The sequence below is a fragment of the Mus pahari genome, chromosome 16 (genome assembly GCF_900095145.1).
Source record: "Mus pahari chromosome 16, PAHARI_EIJ_v1.1, whole genome shotgun sequence".
Lineage (NCBI taxonomy): Eukaryota > Metazoa > Chordata > Mammalia > Rodentia > Muridae > Mus > Mus pahari.
The window spans coordinates 6,549,990-6,566,581 of NC_034605.1; the positions used below are offsets into that span (position 1 = coordinate 6,549,990).

The following is a 16,592-nucleotide window of genomic DNA, read 5'->3' on the forward strand; positions in this document are numbered from 1 at the left end:
AAATAAGGATTATTGTATTGGTCATCCAGCCTATGTGTGTCTGTTTTCACGGGCTGAGCCAGCGACACCCTCTCACTTTAAGTGATCATTTATTATTTTTTACACTTAGGTTTTTTTTTTTTTTCAGTATGCTGTTCTTGTTCACTTTTAGCTTATAATTCACATACCTATAGTAAAAAGCAGGCTGGAAGAACATAGCAAATGCTCTATCGTGAAGGTACTCTGTCAATATTCTCTGAATCCTGGATGAGAGTAAAACACAATGCCTGTTCCGTTGGACTGTAGATGTTTGCAGTTTTGAATGAATGCTGGAATGGAAATGACTTTGCCCTCTAGCTTTCTCAAATCTTCCAACCCGATTCTATCTAAAAAATGACTCAGGCTCTCCTAATCCCAAAGACTTACTCTCCTAATCCAAAAGTTCTCTGTCAAAGGATTTCTCTCTCTCTCATCTGTATACTTAACACCACTCTTGCCAGTCACTGTTCGTCTCCATACACAGCACCTAGATGCACTCAATTAGTGAGTTGCGCTAATCTGAGAACTTCCAATATGCAAACAGTAGGGGGTAAGTTATTTCTTATGTCCTATAACCAAGCAAGGAAATTAGTCAAGTGTAAATCTTTTATAGTGTATATAACTTTGAAAAGTTACAGGGTGCTTTCTAGAATAACAAATGCCTGATACTTAGAACTTCGCTCAAGATAACAGTATAGTACCATTGCCCTCATTTTTCTGAGGAAAAGGTTGAGATTTAGTTAAGTTGCTCATTCTAAGTCCTATAACTAGAAAGTGGGCAAGTTTAGGGGAGCACTTATTAAATGAAAGGTGAATGCTTTTGAAATGTTCTCAGTATGTCCCACTTCGATATCTTTATGGTAATGATAATCTTTGATTTGAAAGAAAGTTTAATCTAATTTTTATTCAAGCATGCCACACAAATGTCTTCATTTGTTATCACGACACCTTGGTCTCAGCTCAGTGCCTGAAATGATCCATCTGTGATGAACACTAGATGAGCTACATAGCACCACTAGAGCAAGCATCATCATTTTGTCCCAAAGTGGCTAATATGGTTTTCTTCAGAAGTCGGGGATATGGGTCAGATTTTGGAGAATTTTCTTAACATGTAGGAATCACTGGGTCCTATCCATAGCATTTGGTAAACTGGACATGACAGCACATGTCTATAATCCCAACACTCAGAAAGTGAAAGAAAGAGGATCTGCATAAAGTCATCCTTGGCTATGTAACAAGTTCAAGGTTAGCCTTCAATATATTAAGCCATAAAAGAATATATTACATATGGATTTTTCCAAGAGGAAAGCATCAAAACCATTCTTACATGACTTTGTTCCCCTTCCCAAGCCCATGAAATATGGATTATGTTTTTCCTCTCTTTAAGGTCATAAGTGGGTACTAAATTATGCTCCTGAAAGTTTATGTTCATATTTTGACAAAGTTGATTTAAATGACTTCCCATCTCCATATCACCCATTTTCTATACTTGCACATGCTTCTGTTACATAGACAACCAAAGAGCAGAGGTATGAGCCATCCCAATCCTACTGCTAAAATGCCTCATGAATGAATGAGTGAGTGAACGAATGAATGAATGAATGAATGATGAGTGAATAAGACATCAGAAAAGGAAATTTCAGTCACTCAATACATATGAAACTAGAGAACATGACACTAAGTGAAATAAAGCACAAAAAACCAACAGTAACATGTGAACAGGGTTACCAGAGCCTACATATGATAGGCAGCAGTGACCAAAAGGGAGGTTTTTGTCAAAGGCTACAAAGATTCAGTTGGAATAAGAACTAATGTCTTAGTGATCTAATTCACTGCATGCACTGTTAATAGCAATGTAACATGTGTGTGTGTGCATGCATGTCCATGCATGTCTGTGTGTGTGTGTGTGTGTGTAACATTAGTCTATTTTAAAAGATATTTTCCAATGTAGGAAACAGAAATGCAAAAGAGACATAGATGAGAACAAGTTTATAGAGATGTAATTAACCCAATTTGGCACCCAGTAGGGTAACAGGGAAGAAGAGGGAAGTATCAATTGAGAGAAGACAATAGTAACATTGTCCATGAGTACAAAATATTAGATATATGATTCATACCTTCTCAAATAGCATTCCTTTGTCTGCTAGGTCTACTCTACTCAAGTGCTATACATGATGAAACATTTACATATAATAAGATATAGCAGAACCAAATATGGCAGTGCACGGTTTGCCAAGGACATTTGCAGACGAGTAGTAAAATTCTATTACACTAACCCTAACACTTTGTGAGTAGGTAAAAGGAAAGTCGTGCAATACTATCAGTTTATAATGTGGATGAGACACAATGATTTAGCAATTTGTGATCTTTCTCAAAGGAGAAAAAAGTCACTCTAAAAAATAAAAGTATTAAGAGAATATTTGTGACTTGGACTTGTGTCTAGCTTAATAATCATATATTCTAGGACAAATACAGGAAATACAACTTTAGATAAATTAACCCGGTCAAGATGGAATAATGTAACCAGCTTTCTATCCCATCTACAGCAACAAGGAAAGGAAACTGACAAAAGTGTGTGAACTCGTGGTGTATGAAACCAGGTCTCCCTGGCAATAAAAGGCAGTGGTGCCTGAAAGATGAGAATAAAAGAACAGAACTCACAAGAATCCCATCAGAATCTTTCCAGGCTATAGTGCTGAGTGGCACAGTGTAAGTGGAGGTTGGCAATATCCATGAGTTGGGGAAAGGAAACTGATGTGTTGAAGGACAAAGGCTGTTAATGTTCAAAGTACAAAGTATCAAAGAGAGTGGACCATAAATTGAATTCCAGAAATATGCAGTCCCTGACAATATTCATCTTCTTTCTGGCCAACCTATGCATAGGAGAAACTAGCTCCCCATGGCCCGGGAAAGAACCCACACATAGGGCTTAGAGGTTATACTCGACAGTCACATGGGGTTGGGAATAGTATCAGTTTCTAAGAGCCAAAACAGAGAGCCCTGAGATTCATGGTGTACTATGTGGAGAACAGAAAGATAAACGTCTTAGACCATAGACATACAACACTTAAAGATGAATTTGGGAGATGTTTCTTAGAAGGGTCCATCTGAGGAGGAAAGATTTTCTCAGAACATAGATGGCATGATCCCAATGTGCTGGGGTCCTAGCCTGAAAAGTTAGGAGAGAGTGGGCAGAGCAGGAGCACTCATTTCTCTCTGCTTCCCAACAGTGGATACCACATGACTGTCTGTCCTCAGCTCCTGCAGCCATGCCTTCCTTCCCTGTACAAGGGGCTGGACTTTCAAAATGGGAGCCAAAATAAACCAGTCCTTCTTTGAGTTGCTTTATCCGTTGTTTTTCTTCAGAGCAATTAGAGAAGCAACCTGTGTCGCGTATGAGGACTCACATAGATGAATAATCAATTGGGAAAAGGTGTTTCCCACTAACACACAAATCAAAGTAAGATTACAGGACAAGGAAACTGTATCTTTTTATTATTTAAGAATTTGTGAGGGCTGGAAAAATGGCTCAGAGGTAAAGAACATGGTGGCTCACACCCATCCATACCAGGATCTCCTGGCGTGCAAGTGTACATACAGACTGAGTGCTAATATGCAAAACAAATACATCTTTTTAAAAAAAAATAATTTGTGCATTTATTTTTTTAAAGTAAGTATAAAGCAATTCAGTATAAGAGTTATTTTATGGCAGGATGTTATACAATGAGGTCTTGGGGGGCAGGGTAGTAGAGTGGGTACCTGAGGAAAGATAATCAGTAAGTGGTGCCATGCACACTGTTACAGAAGATGAATAACCCTCTTGGTAAAGAAAGGGCAGAGAGGAAAAGTCCTGGTTCAGGAGGTAGTGAGACTGTAAAACTGGGACAGTGCCTATTGCAACAGTGATCAATTAAGGGATAAAGGCCCATTTGAGGGAACATTTTCTTTCATGGGAAACTGAGGAGTGGTTTTCTACCGGGGAATGACACGAACCCAAGCCCAGGAAACCTGTGAATCTTCAAAGGACTAGCCCACGAAATGGACAGAACAGGAAACTGGCAAATCCATCTCCAAGAAAAGCAACCTCTCCAGTGGGACTTCGGCTGAGCTCTTTCCTGTCCCTGTGAACAGAATCCAAAGGAAGTCCTCAGAGGGCCTAGGACAGCAACCTAAGCTGTCAGAAATGTCTGACCAGAGAAGAAATGGGTGCAACAGAGTGAGTTGAAAGAACAAGGGAGAAAGTCTGTGAAACCATTCTAAGTATCCGTTTCTCAGTTACGACGGAACTCATCTTACACAGTAGCCACGGGAGCCAATAAATACATGAGGCAGCACAGAGCCCATGTTGATAGAAAATATGGCAAGGTTTCTGAAAACCTCTGGAGCCTCGGGCCCTAACCAACTTAGGCCCTCTTTTGTCTTTGTCTTGTTATCCATGAACTCCAGACTAGAGTTAGTAATCTGGGCCTATTCCTGCCAGCATGTCCTATAAAGATGTAATGGGAGATACACACGCTTTCAAATAGGCATACACAGATATGACGATACACAGATAGACTGATACCATGGAACATAGATTCATAGATTTAGGTACAATGTATAATTGGAAGGATAGCTGCTCGTGATTCCAAAACTAATGTGCTTTACAAGCAGAGAGAAATGATCCAAACTTTGGCTTCAGACGTTTCTCAGAAGTAGGTGATAGGTCAGAGAGGGAGGAGATGAACAAGAGTTCTTACTTTTTCCAAACCAGTTCTTCTGTTTTCCCATTATAGCAGTAACTGGCTGTCTTGTTCAGTGAACATAAATATACTTCCACTAGCTTCACCGGATGCCCCAAGTACACTTTGATGCATCAAGGAGTCAAGCTTTCAGCTCTCTTTAACACACACACATACACACACACACACACACACACACACACACACAGATTTATGAGTGATGTTTCATTTGAGTCAACCACACTAGGGCTCAGAACCTACGTGAAGCCTCAGGTATTTCAAAACCTCAGCCTCGGCCCACTAAAGCAGCCCTAAGGCATTTATGAGCTCTGTAATCCCCATCTGAACATAAGCAATAACAATGTGATGGGTTATAACCACGGCGGTGGCAGCCTGCACCTTTCATGAATGCTTATCGCAATTTATCGCACACAGGCTAGGTGTTAGGCAAGCAAACTTGAATTACTAGGTAGCCTAGTTGGTTTTTTTAGTTAATTCTTTGTGATAACACAACAATAACAATTAACTCTATCATACTCAAAAGGAAACGGCCTCGTATACTGCCCTGTGGTTTAGAAAGTAGAGGTAATTATACATCTACCCTATAATTTTACAGTTTATTTATCTCTATAAGCATGCCACTTGGTGGTAACAAAAGAGATATTGTGTGACTTTCATTGAGAAACCAGGGAGCCATAAAAAAAAAACATAGGAAAGAGTTGCCCATAAAAATATGAAACTGAGGGCTGGAGAAATAACTCAGTCGTGAAGATTTTGCTGTGCAAGCAAGCATGAGGACCTGAACTTGAATGTCCCCCCACACACAACCAAATAATTGGTAGATAACACTTTATATGCCTGTAACCCCAGAACAGTCAGGGGAAAAGTTAGGCATGTACTAAGGGGTTCATTGGCTGCTAATCTAGCCAAAATTCCAAAATGGCAAGTTCATGGTCAGTGAAAGACACTGTCTTGGGAAATTCTGTGGAAGGTTGAGGGGATGGCTTGGTGAGTCAAATGTTTGCCAGGCAAGTGTGTGGGCCTGAGTCCCAGTTTTTCCAAACACACAGAAACCCAGGGCAGAATTGTACGTCTATTGTCCTTAGGACTTGGGGGTGGAGGGGCACGGATACAGTAGAATCTCTAAAAGGTCGTGGTCCAGCAAGCCTGGCATATGCAGGAGAGAACAAGGGATGTGGTCTCCAGGCGAAAGATAAGGACTAACATTTGAAGTTATCCTCTGACCTCCACATGCACAGCAGGGAATGAGCATCCCCATTCACACCCACGAATGCATGCATGCACGCACACACATACGCACGCACACGTGCATACACACACACACACACACACACACACACAAATATTTAAAATAATGTCAATAGCAAAGGAAGACACTAAGTGTTGAACTCTGGCTTCTACACATGTTCTCACTGGTTAGAGCATGCACACACCCACCACCACCACCACCACACACATCAAAAAACTCTAAGTGTTTACTAGAAACACAAAAGTTAAGACTTTCTTCACATCAGTTCTAACTAGAGAGAGCAAGAGATATAAATAGAAGCAGACAACTGTAGTTCTTTTACAATTAGAACTTTGTTATTTACATATTTCTATAGAGAACTGGGTAAAAAGCATCTTTTTTACAGTATCTATAAAGGAAAACAGAGAAATATCTTGTGTACTAGTAGGGGTCTTCTGGTCCATAGTATCTGACTATTTGCCAACTCATCTCTACCTGGCCTCCCTGTGGGCCTTACAAAATGGTAAAGATGCTCACCTCGGGATTTACAACCTTGCTTTAATTCTGCCTTGTTGCCAGCTGTATAGTTTTAAGTAAGTTGTTCGCTCCCTCAGGTTTAGACTTTTTCACTCACAAAATTGCATGAATAAATCACTATTATTGAGATAGCATGAAAACATGTCTTGCAAATTCTCAACACTAAAGCAAAAAAAAAAAAAACTATTATTGACCTTATACAATATATTTGTAATCTGATATTAGAAATACCTGTCATTAGAAAAAAAAAAGTCATTAGAAATACTTATGGTTACAACTCCAGGAACTCAGGGATTGAGGAAACTCCTTAGTGGCTAATGACCTTGCTGTTTGTGTAAGTTGCTTGCTTTATCAGGTTTAGGTTTTTTTCACCCACAGAGTTGGATGACTATATCACTTACACTATTATGGAATAGCATACAAACACGTCTTGCAAATTCTCAATACTATAACAAGAAATATTATTGACCTTGTGCAATATATTTTGTAATCTAACATGCTATATCAGACCCAAGTTTAGATCTCCATGATCCACATAAGTGCTGGAGGGTGTTGTGGCACACTTAGAATTCTAACGTTCAGAGGGTAGAGACAGGGTATCCTTAGGGTAAGTCCACTAGGAGTTCTAGTTGATTAGCAAACTCTGAACTTAACTTGACAAATTGTGTCTCAAAGAATAATATGGAGAGTGAAGGAGGAAGATATCTACCAATGCACTCACGCACGTGCGCTCACGTGTGTGTGTGTGTGTGTGTGTGCATGCACACACACCTGTGCCCAAAATTCAAACACATATACACATAAAGCACACATCCAGAACACAAAATTCTCGAGATTCTCTTAGAGCTTTAAAGCAGTTCCAAGGACTAGAATTTCATCCTCAATCAGGTTTATGCCCACAAAAGAAAGTTAATTGGTTCATCCTAGAGCTCCTTGGAACTATACCACCAAAGAAAACACATGGTGGAACTTGTGGCTCTAGCTGTATATGTAGCGGAGGAGGGCCTAGTTGGCCATCAATGGGAGGAGAGGCCCTAGGTCCTGTGAAGGTTCTATGCCCCAGTATCGGACATATCAGTGCCAGGACCAGGAATGGGAGGGGTGGGTTGGGGAGCAGGGAGAGGCGATAGGGGATTTTCAGAGGGGAAACTAGGAAAGGGGTTAACATTTGAAATGTAAATGCAGAAAATATCTAATTAAAATAATGATTGTCTTCTGAAAGAAAGAAAGAAAGAAAGAAAGAAAGAAAGAAAGAAAGAAAGAAAGAAAGAAAGAAAGAAAGTTAGTTGGGAGGGTATTCTCAAAATTTTATGCTGCAGGCACTTAAACTAAGGTTTGGTGAAAATGAATTGAAGTACTTTCTTTTCTAACCTGAGTGATCACTGTTCTATAGAGGTCCAGATTCCCAAAAACCTCCCCAGCCCCCACCCCCAATTCCCATCATCACAACCCCAAGTGCTCAGGTGAATTTGAACCTCACTTGGGTAGTAGCTAACTGCCAAGAGAGACGTAAAAAGGATGTGACAGCTAGTGCTTATGGTCTTTCTGGCTTGTCCCAAAGCCAAGCCCCACCTGAATGACGCAGAGGAGTTCTTTTCCTGGTGGCGGACTCTGTTTAAATAGATTACCTCGTTTTTCCTATCATTCACGTGCTTCCCCCTGAGACAAGGTCACCATCAATTCACTCATACCATATCGTGTAAAAGTTATTTTCTCTATCTACTGACAAATGAGGCATTTACAGCCCAAAGATAGTGGAGGAAAAAAAAAAAACTTACTCCTGAGTATTCACTGAGTCTTGAGTGAATCTGTCATAGTCAAAAGACTTACATGTTTTTTATGCCAATGAACTATAGCATCAAGCAACAGAAAAAAAGAATTCCTGATAATATTTTTCATAAAATGGAAATTAAAATTATACAAATATGAGATATTTGGAATTTGCATGGGTAGCTCAAGTCCTAACATTTGTCTGAAGAGATGCCGGTCCCTTATGGATGTGCTACTGAAAAGAAATGTATTTTAAAATTAGACCTACAGGTAAACTTTGACAAGATTATTGAATGCCAATGAACTTTTTCTGGATCTCAATTTCTTGTTTGTGTAGTAGGGTAAGAACACCTATGTCATAGTGTTGTCTAGACAAATAAACAATTTCTTATAAATATCTATCAATATCTTGCAAATAGTCATAAATCAATGAATACTAGTGATTGATACCAATATTAGAGTATTCCATTTGTATTCTGTGAAGCCCAGAAACAGACTATTTTGTCATAAAGCAAGAGTGATGTTAAATACATATGTAATAGTACCTAGATACCATGCATCAGCCTATGAAGAAATAGAGATGTAGTCATTTGTCAAAAATCACACAACTTATTGTAGTACATCAGGATTCTAAGTCAGACAGTCTGGCTACACAGTTCTGCTAAGTTGTTCATCATTGCACTCTAAATTAAATATGCTGTTAACACAGAATCTGTGTGGCTCTTGAATTCTTAGTCTTATCTCAGGAGGAGCTAGCACTCTGGAGTAATTCTGAATTCTAGACTATTCCAGAGGCGTTAATCAAAGCGTGTGTGGCTTTCTTTTCTTCCTTTCTTTTTTTTTTTTTTAATTAGATATTTTCTTCATTAACATTTCAAATGCTATCCCAAAAGTCCCCTACACCCTCCCCCACCCCCGCTCCCCTACCCACTCACTCCCACTTCTTGGCCCTGGCCTTCGCCTGTGCTGGGGCATATAAAGTTTACAAGACCAAGGGGCCTCTCTTCCCAATGATGGCTGACTAGACCATCTTCTGCTACTTATGCAGCTAGAGACACGAGCTCTGGGGGTGCTGGTTAGTTCACATTGTTGTTCTACTTACAGGGTCGCAGCCCCCTACAACTCCTTGGGTACTTTCTCTAGCTCCTCCATTGGGGGCCCTGTGTTCCATCCAATAGCTGACTGTGAGCATCCACTTCTGTGTTTGCCAGGCACTGGCATAGCCTCACGAGAGACAGCTATATCAGGGTCCTTTCAGCAAAATCTTGCTGGCATATGCAATATGCCTTTGGTGGCTGATTATGGAATGGACCCCGAGTGTGTGGCTTTCCTGTACAGTTTAATCACAATGTACTAAACACTGCTGGGTGGGTTTTGTTGTGCCTTGTTTCTGTCACCAGGTATTTTGTCTCCCATGACAAAGCTAATCACTACTGCATGTTTATGGCTTGGTGTTATGGTCATCTTTTTCTTCTCTGTTGTCTTTGTTGTTTTGTGGGTTTGTTGGTGCTGTCGTTTGTTTTGTTTTGAGGCAAAATCTCAGACTGTAGCTCAGGCTGATCTGAAACTCAACACATAACCCAGAAAATCCTCCTGCCTCAGGCTCCCAAGTGATGAGGTTAGAAGTATGAGCTATTATGCCTAGCAAAATTGCTCTGCTTATAAGAACTCTGGTTAGATTGGATTAGGGCCCAGTCATGTCTCCATTTTATCTTCGTAACTTCTTAAAAGATCTTGTTTCCAGATATAGGCACATTTGGAAGTAAGAAAGGTGAGTCCTCCAAGGTATAATTTGGTAGGACATAAACATGGCTCACAACACCAGCATCTATAATTTCTTCTTAGAATTACCTCCTTGCTGAAAAGGACTTCTTTTCTTTTTTACTTCTGTTTGTTCAGTTTGGGGAGAGAGGGGTCAGGGAGAAGGAGAGAGAGAGGGAAAAGGAGAGGGAGATGGAGAGGGGGAGAGAGAGGGAGAGGGAGGGGAGGGTGTAGGAGAGAGAGAGAGGGAGAGAGGTATATCAAGTTGGCCTTGAACTCTCAATATAATTGAAGATGACCTTATACTCCTGATTCTCCTGACTCTGTCTCCCAAGTGCTAGGATTACAGGTGTGGATCATACCCTAGCTCTCTCTTCTAGTAAATTCCATGTGTTAGATTACATATGTGGTTGTCACTCATGAATGTGCTGGCCTGATAACAGTATGTAAGAGCCAGAGAAAGGGGCTAAGACGTGATGAGGTGATAATGGATTTCTATTAGCACAGTGTTTAAGAAAGGCTTCACTGAGAAGGAAAATGCAAACAAAACCCCCAGAGGAGGTGAAGGAGCAAGGCCTTGCTTTCTTGGGGCAACAGCATCTTCTGGCAGAAAAGGTATGAAAATAAGGCACTAAAATTCTCAGTGAACGTTGTGCAACACTCGTTGCGACAAGTCAGTGCAGAGCAAAGAGCTATTCAATAATCCTTGCTCCGATGGGCTGTCTTTCCATGCATGCATATCAGGAATTGCCAGGGGGGAGCTGGGAAGTACTAAGCAGTATTCACCTTAAAAAGAATAATTACGGAGACCTGCAAGGCTGAAAGGGATCTTACAGCTCATCTAACCCACCTTTTGCATTTTACAGAACTAGACCGAGAGAAAAGAATTCTTTTGACCTGATTCAGGCACGTGGTTGACTATGAATCTTCCAGTGCTTTTAGTTCAAGGGTCTTTTCACAGCACTACTATATGATTTCAACATCAGTAATTGGAATAAGCTTTAAGTTCCCTGGAAGCAGATAACTGGGGCTCTGCCTCCAGCAGGAATGTCAAGTTCTCGGGAAAGTGGATACAATTTATTACTCAAGGAACTCTAATAGACCTTCAGTGCAAAACACATAAAGGACAGGTGATAGTCCTTAGCCTACATAAGGAAGAAACAATATTACCAACACATGTACCTTGTTATGCTGTGTCATGTCTGAAATTGCAAGATGGTTCTTGTCTACCTCCATACCTCCTCTCAGTTACTTTTCTGTCCTCTCCCAGCTTTCCTGAAACTGACCCCTGCATAGGTGGCATTCTGCCCCTTGGGGTGGTAAGATCTGCCGTATTACTTCATTCTCATTAGGCTACAGGAGTGCCCAGGGCAGCATTGCCAGCTTGTAGAAACCCAAGTGCTGGCAACCCAGAGAAATCCGATGACAAGGATAACAATGTGGAGAAAGGCCATGCCAGAGTGTATTCTTTTAGCAGTTTCCAGATTATCATCTTGCAAAGTTCTCAGTAGGGCATATATGTTTTCATGCCACGAAACAAAGGCTTTTGTTTTCTGTCTAGAGAAAAAAAAAAAAAAGAGCAATGTTATTTCCATAGTTAAATAGTTCTGCCTCGGGCACTGGAGCATAGAGGAGACATTGCACATAAACTCCTGACAATAGACTCAAAAGAGTATGGTGATTGCCTTGAATAAAATAGTTTAGCACCTATGATACCTGATGCAGGCAAGCTTGCCTACCTGAGCTGTAAGTTTCCATGGTGAGCTTGGCCTAAGCGAGAACTCCATGCATATTATATTTTCCTAGCTCCACTTAAGATTAATTTTCCTACAAACACCGTTAACTTTAAGAATAAACAACTTTCCTAATGCTGTGACTCTTTAATGCAGTTCCTCGTGATGTGGTGGCCCCCCCAACCATAAAATTATTTCACTGCTACTTCATAACTGTAATTTTACTACTGCTGTGAATCATAATGTCTATATCTGATATGCAGACTACCAGATATGCAACCTCCAAAGGGGTCATGACCCACAGGTTGAGAACCCACTGTATAGTTGCTTATATTTTTAAAGTAACTGGAGTAGGTAATGGATATGACCTGACATAAAATTCATGTTTGCTGCTGCTAAGATGTTGAGTCAGAACCAAGGAGCTCAAAAGATATCAGCTATTTCTTAGGTTGTTTTAAAGCTGAAGACTCTGAGGCCAGAAAGGTTGATTGCTCAAACTCATGTAGGTTGGAACAATAACATGTCCAACCTGGGCTACGGAGGAAGACCCTGTCTCAATAACAAAACAACCAAACAACCAAACAAAATAATACTGTACAAACAAAGCTACATCAGGGCATTACCCACTGAAGGCATTGGCTTTCTTCTGGTTGAACAAGATTAAGAACTGTAGAAATGGTCTTAGAGTTGATTTGCCCCTGTGTTTGTATGTATGTGCTTTTACTATTTCAATTTGGAGTATATACTGGTAGTTTTTGTAATTCTCATTCCATGATATAAATCCCAAGTGTGTATTTTTAGTTCATATTTCTTTAATTTTTCTGCTTGCTTTTCCCCCAATGTCCCTCTTGGCATGTGAATTAATATACATAATTCCGAAGTTAATCAAACCTTTTCTGTCATGTATATGATAAATGTTGATGATGATACTTACACTCCTGGTCCTCCTCATTCTCTTCTTATTCCTTTCTTCTCTCACTAGTTTCTTTCCTTCAATGTTTATATTTAATCTCATGTCATGTCATACATAAATATGACCTTAGATATGTCATATATGTGTCACATATATTACATGTCATATTTTTTCTCAAGAGGTTGGCTACATATACTCTATATGCACACATGTATACCTACTGATATTTGTGTGTTCTTATGTATCTATGTGGAATCTAAGATTCACAAATGAGTAGTAAACATGTTTGTCTTTTTGACAATCTCCACTCTCATCTATTTTCAAACAAATGACATCATTTTATTCCTATTTATCTCGGTATAATACATTTTCCTTAGCATTCATCTGTGGAGGAAAATCAAAACTTATTCTATCACTTGGTGTTTTTGAATAATGATTCCTTAATTGTGATATACAAGTATCTCTGTGAAATATTGACTTAAGAGTCCATTGATCTTTCCGGACCTGGCCGAGCAGGAGGCGCCATCATGGGTGTTGACATTCGCCACAACAAGGACCGAAAGATTCGGCGCAAGGAGCCCAAGAGCCAGGACATCTACCTCCGGCTGCTTGTCAAGCTGTACAGGTTTCTGGCCAGACGTACCAACTCCACCTTCAATCATGAGCCGCACCAACCGGCCACCTCTGTCCCTGTCCCGGATGATCCGAAAGATGAAACTTGCTGGCCGGGAGAACAAGACTGCTGTGGTTGTGGGGACAGTCACAGATGATGTGCGGATTCTGGAAGTACCCAAGCTGAAGGTGTGTGCACTGCGGGTGAGCAGCGGGGCCCGGAGTCGCATCCTCAAGGCCAGCGGTAAGATCCTCACCTTCGACCAGCTGGCCCTGGAGTCTCCCAAAGGCCTGGGTACTATGCTCCTGTCTGGTCCTCGGAAGGGCCGAGAGCTGTACCGACGTTTTGGCAAGGCCCCAGGAACCCCACACAGCCATACCAAACCAAACCCTATGTCCGTTCCAAGGGCCGGAAGTTTGAGCGTGCCAGAGGCCGAAGGGCCAGCCGAGGCTACAAAAACTAACCCTGGATCTTACTGTTAATTAAAAAAAGCTTTGGATGTTGGAAAAAAAAAAAAGAGTCCATTGATCTATCTGGGCTATAAGGTAACTAATTTTGAGGAACATCCATGCATATTTCTATAGTAGCTAATTGGTGTTCCTATCAATAATTGTGTGTAAGGATCATTTCTCATCAATATTTTTGCCAGTATTTGCTATTTTGTCTGTGAGACTCATTCTGACTGAGATGACATGTAGTTTTTACCTTAACGGCTTAGAGCAGTGAGCATGTTTTTCATCTGCTTATTGGCCGCTTGTACTTCATCTTTTACTATATAGTGTTTTTTGGTTCTTTACATACACTATAGATTAATAGTATGTCAGATGTATCGCTAGCAAAATGAAATTCTCCTGTTCTGTAGGCTGTTTCCTTATGCAATTGTTTGCTGTGCAGAAGATTTTTCAATTTCATGGAATTCCACTTGTCACTTCTTGGTTTTGTTTTGTTTTGTTTTGTTTTTTCTGAGCAATTGAGGTCTTTTTCAGAAAGTCTTTCCCTGTGTCTATACCCAATATGTTTACCTCTACACTTTGAGAGTTTCAGGTCTTATGTTCAAGTCTTTAATGCACTGAGTTGATGCTTATACAGAGAGTAATGGACCTTGTTTCAGGCTTTCTCCGGTGTACGTTTTTGCCATATTTATCATAAATCACAAAGCTATAGCTGTCTGAGTTTAATTCTGTCTTCTATTCTATTTTCTGGATCTTGATATCTTCTGAGTCAACCATTCTGTTTTTGTCACTGGGGCTCTGTAGTCTCTCTCTCTCTCTCTCCCTCCCTCCCTCCCTCTCCCTCCCTTCCTTCCTCCCTCCCTCCCTCCTCCCCCAGCTGTACAGGGTCTTTTGACTTCCATATGAACGTTAAGGTTGTGTCTTCTATGTCTGTAAAGGACATTGGAATTTCGATAGGGATTTGATAAGCAAATCTAGATGTGACTTGGTAATAGAGCCATTTTCAGTATTCTGCCTCCTGATGAACATTGGGCACTTCAGTTTTCTACAGACTTGTTAATTTCTTTCTTCTGTGTTTTTAAATGGTTATTGGAAGTCTTGCTGATCTTTCTTTTCTCTTTAGCTTTATTCCTAGATTATTGCTACTGTGTGTGTGTGTGTGTGTGTGTGTGTGTGTGTGTGTTCTACAGTGCATGTGTGGAGTTCAGAGGATCATGTTGCAAAGTTCATTCTCTTCCCCACCTTTACATGAATTCTAGAGACAGACTCAGTCCACCAGAATTGAAGGGCATTGGCCTGTGCTGGATGAGTCATCCTCCTTGGTCCCAGGACTGCCCTCTTGATGGATATTCCCCTTAATCAGTATGAAGTAGCTTTATTTCTTCTAATGTGATTCCAAATCTATGTGACATATTTTAATATATCTACACTTACTTTTTTGAAGACTGTTTGCTTGGAATATATTTTCTAATTCTTTCACCCTAAGAAAGGTCTGTCTTCATCACTGAGGTGAATTATTTAGAAACAACAGATAAATCTTGTTTGTTTGTTTGTTTGTTTGTTTTTTCCAAATCTGCTATTCTGGGTCTTTTGATTGGTAAAGTAAGAATATTAACTTTGAGACTTATTGAAAGGCATATGATGAGCTCTATCATTCTGTTCTTTTCGTAAAATGTGTTATTTTCCTGGTCCTCACTTGCCTCTTTATTATCCAGATATAGCTTATTATTTCCTGTGAGTTCATGGGTGAGCTCATGGGTGTGTTTATCTTTCTCTTCACTCTGTAAAATTTCTTTGAGGATCTTCTGTACTGTTGGCTTCGTGGCCACAAGTTCCTGTCGTTTCTGCTTATCATAGAGAGAATGGTAAGAGGGAACGCTTTGTGGATATAGTCATCTAGACTGTCAATTACTGCCTTTCATAGCTTCAAATACATCACGCTTGGATTTTAGAGTTTCTGGTGGGAAATCTGTCCTTCTAGTGGGTTTGCCATTATAGATGATTTGTTGCTTCCCCATGTAGGTTTTAATATTCTTTCTTGGATGTCTATGGTATTACATAAGGAGATCCCTTACGTTCTTGTCTGTTCTGTGTTCTAAATCTGGATGGTCATCCCTTTACCTAGATTTTGGATAGTTTCTGCTAGCAGTGTGTTGAATATATTTTCTGTTCCTTTAGCTTTAACTTCTTCCTCTCCTGTGCTCATGATTCATAGATTTGGTCTTTCATGTTTCCCACAGATCTCATGGGGTCTGTCCATATGATCTTACTATTTCATCGCTGGACTTTCTGAGTTGATTTAACGCATCTACCTATCCCATGTCCTGATATTCTGTCTTCTATTTGACCCATCTTACAGGTGAGACTTTCTGAGTTTCATATTTGACTTATGGAGCTTCACATTTGAAACCCAACATTTTATTTCTCTCTATTTTTCAGCTTTTCTATCTCTTCATTGAATTCTTCGTCATATATTCACTTTCTTATTTCATTAATCTGTCTGGGTTCACTTTGAATTGATTCAGGAGTTGTGTTCTTTCCAAATTTATATTAGACACTTATTTACCAGGTTGTCTGTTGTGCTGTCCAGAGTTTGTCTCAGCTGTCCCTTAAAGCCACCATGGGGACCTTAGCTGCCCTGAAGGCCAAATTTTTCTTACCCACTAGAAAGTCACAGGGAGAGAAGTGACTAAAAACCCAGAGCTCTGGGCCAGTCTGGTAGGTGAAGACAAAAGACACCATGCATACCAACCCCAGAGGCTGTTTATCCTGCTTCAAGTCTTAGCAGATGAGAACTAAAGGGCAGGAACAGAACAGGTTTTGTG

The 16,592-nt window shown here is 40.3% G+C and overlaps 1 pseudogene; it reads left to right on the forward strand.

The window, feature by feature from the left end:
* Positions 1-13,201: 13,201 nt before the first annotated feature.
* LOC110333998 lies at positions 13,202-13,798 on the forward strand (annotated as a pseudogene).
* Positions 13,799-16,592: the final 2,794 nt, after the last annotated feature.